General features: G+C 40.4%; 1 long non-coding RNA gene across 1 annotated transcript; it reads left to right on the top strand.

Moving 5' to 3' along the window:
- The first annotated feature begins 2,492 nt into the window (after nt 1-2,492).
- On the top strand, nt 2,493-5,455 carry LOC119728637. Its single transcript, XR_005271094.1, has 4 exons — nt 2,493-2,653; nt 3,131-3,260; nt 3,821-3,871; nt 4,414-5,455. It is a non-coding gene; the product is annotated as an uncharacterized LOC119728637 (long non-coding RNA).
- The last annotated feature ends 893 nt before the right edge of the window (nt 5,456-6,348 follow it).

Here is a 6,348-nt window from a genome sequence, read left to right as displayed (position 1 = left end):
GTTGTCTATGTAATATACCGTGGCGAAAGCCATGGTCTATAATTTTTGAACAGATTCGCTGATTAATTATGCAACTTGGACAGCCGCATCTCGACCTCTAGATTTTGACCAATCAGCGGGCGCTTTCTATGTCGGGTCATGGGTCATTTACCCGTTGTTGCGTCAAGACATGGATAGAAAAAAAACGCTAGACACAGCAACAAAGGCCGTAGTCACGCGCTCTGTATTATGTTACGCGACACGCGCGCGGCGGCTGATGTATTAAAAAAACATTGCATTCGAATTGACCAATCACAGTTTTAGTCCTGATTTGGGAATGAAATGACGTCACGATTTTAGTAAAGTCGACTCCGATTGGCTGGCGCACAGCTTGCATATATCTGCATGTGTAGACATGTCAGACGTTAGACAGGAGACTTGGCTCCGTGGAAGACGGGTGATACTCAGACTAGTTTTCTAGAGCAATTCATCAACAACACGGAGGCAGGAGGCCTATTTCTAGTGCAAGGGTGAATTATGAGAGCTCCTTGCCGAAAATACTTTCAACGAATTGTTCTCCCTGCTTTATATAAGGCCATGAATATTAATTTGCATTGAAGAATTGTTCCCCCAATATCATTCAGTCAACCAATTCATGAAAAAAGAGCCAATGAAAATGTAGAAGGGTTCAAACATTCGAGTCATTTTCTCTCAATGTCTCCAGGATTTGTGACTTTTTTTCTAGAGTGAATCTTTTAAAATCGTCACAAGTTTTACTATCTAGCCTAAGTGAGGAACAAAATAGAAAAAAAAACTCGCACGTGGTCGAAGAAAATCAGCAGGGCTCCTTTCCGCACGAGTGACAAAAAGATAACTGTGTGTTTCGGGGTACCATCCACCAAATTGCCGGCTGAGCCGCGGACTGAATCGCGGGCTGAACCGCGGGCTGAATCACGGGCTGAATCACGGGCTGAATCACGGGCTAGGCTGCCGGCACCGGCACAAGTGATGTCACCGTGCACGGACGGTCACGTGGATGACCGACCGGACACTGCGCGTACAGGCCCAGCGTGCGTCACACGAAAAAAAATCACGCTGAGCTATATTGGTGTGCTGTCGCTATTTAATCATTTTAACTTTGCTGCTGCCCTGGAAAATGTAGGCCTGTAAAAAATACTGCACATTATGGCTAGACTGAAAAATAGAGTCAATATCGGTACACGCCAATATGGAGTTTGACGGAGCCTCCTTGGAGTTTATGCAATATAATTATTTTCATCTAAAAATACATGTTTTTATGACTTGTTTGTCTTTGCATGGATAATAAATTTCTGCTGTGAGATAAGGAAAACATGGTTCGTAGTTATACACTGTACAAAATACAATTTTTCTGCATAAGACAAGAGGAAATCTGGTAAGGTACGATTGCAACTCTACTCGGAAAACGGACTAGAATATTATGGTTCTGAATACTTTGAGTTCTGAGGAAAAATCGAACACTCCCTGGATCACATGGGGGTTAGTATAATAGATCAAATATTGTTACACTGACATGTTTGAAGTTTTGCGTTCGAAAATGCTGGAAAAACCAAGAAAAACAAAAATGTTCAGGTAGTCTGGTTCCCTGACAGATGAAATGGATCAAAAAATGCCGGAAAATTGTAAGGTAAGGGAACCAGTCTAGCTGGCGTGCACCCGTTTATGAACATGGAACCAATAGCAAACAACATTTGGACTGGAACAAAAATGGTAAATTTGGAGCAGTGGTTGTAAAATAGTTAGGTTTTTCCAACGGTGGTCGGCCGACCAACGTTGGAAATGTATGCAAAAGTACTATTTTTCTTGAAAATGACTTCACACCAGGTGCCATTATTATACAGGATGCTTTAGAATGTCATTTACCAACATCTTCGTAAGGTATTTCGAAACAGCTTGGTAGTTTATTTTTCGATGTTTGCAAGTATGTAACTCTTGTCAAAGCAGTTTGCGTTCGTTTTATAACACCTCACCTGCAGATTCTGCTTATTTTCTAGAGATATCTGATTAGTTGAAGAAAATCAAATCAAGTATTATATTATTTGACCAAAGGCAGCAAAAGGAAAGCAATTTCTATGAATTACATCAACGTCCGTAAACTTTATTTATACGCCTCGCATTTTCACCCTCCCCCTCCGCTCATCCGATCATCGGCTTGTACTCAACTTCATTTCAGTATATGTGACTACACAAACCACGCTGAATTATGAAGTAGGCACTTATTGTGATCTTGACACCTTTCTGACCACTTCGACTAGGTTTTGGAGTGGATAATGGTCTCAATAATGAAAAGAAACATAGAACACGCGATTAAAAACGCAATGACTTTTCCAGAGAATGGCCAACGAATTCAAATTTCACAACGACAATATTGACATGGATCTGTTAGTGACATGCATGGTTGGATTTGATGGGCGACACTCATGTCTGTACATCTGTAGATAATTATGAGCGTCTACAGTCAGGTTTGGTAGACGATGATGCAATTGGGTGGTCTGTTGAGTTTGTATTACAAGAGCGGTTGGGAAATATATAAACTTCCTGCTGTCACTGAGAGAATTATTGTCTCTGACATCAACCAGAAAGCATACTGCAGCGTTGCTTGATAAAAAGAACAGAGAAGTACACTGAAGATAATGTAAGTATTCGAACGTTATTTTCATGTACGTGTACATGACATAATAGTTGTTCCTTTTTCTTGACTGCTTAATTTATAGGTGACAAGGTAGCGTCTCACTCGGACCTTTTTGTGTGTGCTCAAACCATGTTTAGAAACGATAGAATAACCTTTGAAATATATACTTCCGTGACTTGAGCGCACTTTGTTTTACTGTGTTAAGCCCGGTTCATACTCGGCGCGAAAGCGAAAGCGAACGCGAATTTGTGACGTAATCGGCAAGTATTCGCGCTGGCGAATTCGTAAGTTGACCATTTTCAACTCGGGCGAACATGTGTGTACATGTGTTTTCTGTTTCTCACTGAGCTGAAACTGCCACAGGTTAAGTTGTTATGCACCTTATAAAGATAGTGAGCAATTGTTTTGTTGTTGGTGAAGGATAAGATCGGTATTCGAATTTGACCCATTCCTATAGTTCTTTTTCTCTTTTGGCGACAGATCCACAGACATTTCCTTTGAACGGCATTGAATTTCCCACTACTCACAATGAAGATGTTACTGGTCACTCTTCTGATAATCGGCTTGATTGCTAGTACTGTGATGACTAGTGAAGCAGCTAGTCTGCAAGGTAAATATACCAACACACGCGATAGGTCTTTGATGACTAGTGAAGCTTGGTTGGTTCTTCTCCTAAGGACTTCCACAAGGGAGTATAACTAGGAGGCCAGAAACACCGGGGCAAACCCGTTCTCCTAGCGATAAGTGTTGCTGGCGGTGCGTTAGGCCTTATACAACACACGGGACCTCCGGCTTAACGTCCCATCCATGGACAAAGCAATAATGGTTAAGTGCCTTTCTTAAGGGCACAAGTGTCCGGACCCCGGGCTCGAACCCACGCCACTGTTGCCTCTGAAACACCAGAGCATGAGTCCGGTGCTCTTAACCGCTAGGCCATGACACTCCACTAGTACATTAGGAATACTTACACATCAAAACTTAATTTATTCTGTTTTGCATTGGAGATTCCAAAACAGCATTTTGAGGTCCTCTGTATTTATTCAAAGCGATAGGACAGTATAAGAAAGTACAAATAATAACAATTCAAAAAGGAGGCAAGTGGCAAAAAGCTTATAGGTCATAATTCATAAACAAACAATCATTTTTGGTGCCGTTTTGTGTTTTTCGTAGGACGGAGTGACGGTGATTCTGGCAAACATGCAGTCAGTGGAGAACGTCAAGGTATGTGTATACTACCTGTGACTATATTGTTCGTAGTTGGGTTGAATGGTCAACCTGATTCTGTTGAACGACAAGTCATTTTTATCTCATGTATAAAAGTTTCAAAAGTTCACATTGCCCTTGCGATTCAATGTTATTAAAAGTTGGATGTTAACCTCATTTTTTCTGTGGCTGATAGAGAATAAAGGGAGGGGTTAATCATCTGGCCAAGCCATCTCCTAATTATGGGCTGTGAAAAATGGGGTGGGGGCCAAGGGGGACTCTCCATAGCAACACACACCCCAAAACACAAGAAACAGAACAACAAAAGAAAATTAGCCCAAAAGAGGTTCTTCACGGGGGATGGTATAGTGGATGTCTCAGGAATAATGTCAGGACTGTCCAATTCTGTTAGTTTCCATAATTATACAAACTGGGGAAAAATAATTTGGGTTGAAATAAGAGACAAATGTAGGCCTAAGGGGTGAGAGTATTTGTCATTGGGATCGATGTGCCAAATTGTATTTTGTTTAAGGAATAATTAGTTTTTATTTTTTCTCTAGTACGGGGTGACGTAGACTGCGCCTTTTACGAGGATCCCTGCACTACATCTCCTAGTGGCTGTTGTGCAAAATGGCGCAAATTTGTGTAATACAAAGCGCCATTTTATACGGTGGGGAGATGAGAAGGAAGCAAGTATCACCGCTCTGCCTCTCCCAAGTGTCTGACCTCTCATCTGCGTATTCATTTCAGAAAGAAAAAAAGAAAAAAATCCCCGCGTCAAACCGAACTTTGATGGAAGTATTTCGTCTTAGATCTCCTTTACCATAACTACTTGTTCATGGCAGATAGATATTCAGACGGCAACTCAAATTCCATTTCAGTAACAAAATTTAACATTCTGAAAATACCGTTAAACTGGGGTTCCTATAATGAAAAAGAAAATCATTGTATTTTATTTTCTCTATACGGTTGAGAGAGCAGCGTCTTCGTCGAAGATGACTCATACAACTTGACGTGATGCATCTTTAATCAACAAGTAGATTATAGACAAATATTGGTTGGTGGCTGGATAATCTATCAAAATGCAAACATCCCCGAAACTTTGTTGATCAAAAACATAGAAAATAATAAACCTAATCATAACACCAAAACCGTGCAAAATTTGCAACTCAGTGACCGCTATGCTTGCCATTAATTTGTTAACATTAGTTCAGTTAGGAGGATTTTATTGATGAAAACTCGTAGGATTCTCTGTGTCAGACCTAAATATTAAAGGAACTTGAGGAAAATTCATTGAGTTGAAAAATATTACACATGCATTTTTTGTTTATCTGCGGTCAACCGCCCAACAAATCATCATGTCTCTCCGTTAATTAGTTAGTTCGTTAGTTAGTTACAGTACTGTTTAGTAACAAACGTACGTTCTGCGCAGCCGCAGCTCAAATATTAAACCTAAAACCGGAGGCCATTTTGCAAAAGGTATTTATTCTGGATTGCCATAGAGGGCGCTAAACTACCTATTAAAATATTTTTTTTCCGAACGCTATGAGTAGTTTAAGACTTACACAAACCTGAGAACTTCAAAAATAAACACTGCTTATATAACCCCATGTATGTTTCTTGTCTAGTGTTCACTATAGTGTTTCAGTTCTGTTCATGGAGTTTTGTTTAGTGAGGTACTGTTCCAGAATTTGTGGGTGGAACCGAACTGTGTTTCTACTTTAGATCTTGTTCTTGTTCAGTGAAGGTTTGTTTGTTTGTTTGGGTGCTTTTTTTGGGGGGGGGGGCACATGATTTTGCGCGCTGTCTTGTGAAAAAAATATCTGTTTCTGGACGGCGTAGGCAGGTGTGTCTGCGAATATGTAAACACCGGCAATCGTGGACCTAGGACAAAAGGGTTACGAAAAGGGCGTTCAAATTGGTTAAAGTGGTCAGAAATTGCCTCAGATCGCACCACAGAGCATCTAGAATCAAAATAATAATAATAATTTAAAAAAAAAACCTCCGGGTCCTTAAGCGGGCCCCGAACCCCACGCCGTAATTTGTTGGACCCACTTTTGGGAGACCAAAATTTGAGAGCTGTTGCTAACTTGAAATAATGAGGGCTGTTGTTAACAATTAAGTACAAATAAAGGAATGTCCACGATTACCGGTGTTTTAATTGGGTGTGGGTGTGTGGGTGGAGGGTTCCCATTATTTGTTAAACCCGTTAAAGGGAATGTACATCATTGGCTTCTGCTGTAATTTTCAGAAATGAACTATTTGAGAGGTTAGTATAATAGATCAAATATTGTTACACTGACCTTTTTGAAGTTTGATGTTCGAAAAGGTTGGAAAAACCAAGAAAAACTAAAACGTTCAAGTAGTCTGGCTCCCTGACTCCACAAAAGATAAAATGGATCAATTTATAGAAGATGGAAAATTGTAAGGCAAGGGAACCAGTCTAGCTGGCCTGCACCCGTTCATGAACATGTAACCAATAGCAAACAAAATTT

Source organism: Patiria miniata, unplaced genomic scaffold (assembly GCF_015706575.1).
Source record: "Patiria miniata isolate m_02_andy unplaced genomic scaffold, ASM1570657v1 HiC_scaffold_20, whole genome shotgun sequence".
In the NCBI taxonomy this organism is placed as follows: Eukaryota; Metazoa; Echinodermata; class Asteroidea; order Valvatida; family Asterinidae; genus Patiria; species Patiria miniata.
The sequence above is the reverse complement of the archived record's forward strand: the minus strand, read 5'-3'. Positions and strand labels throughout refer to the sequence as shown.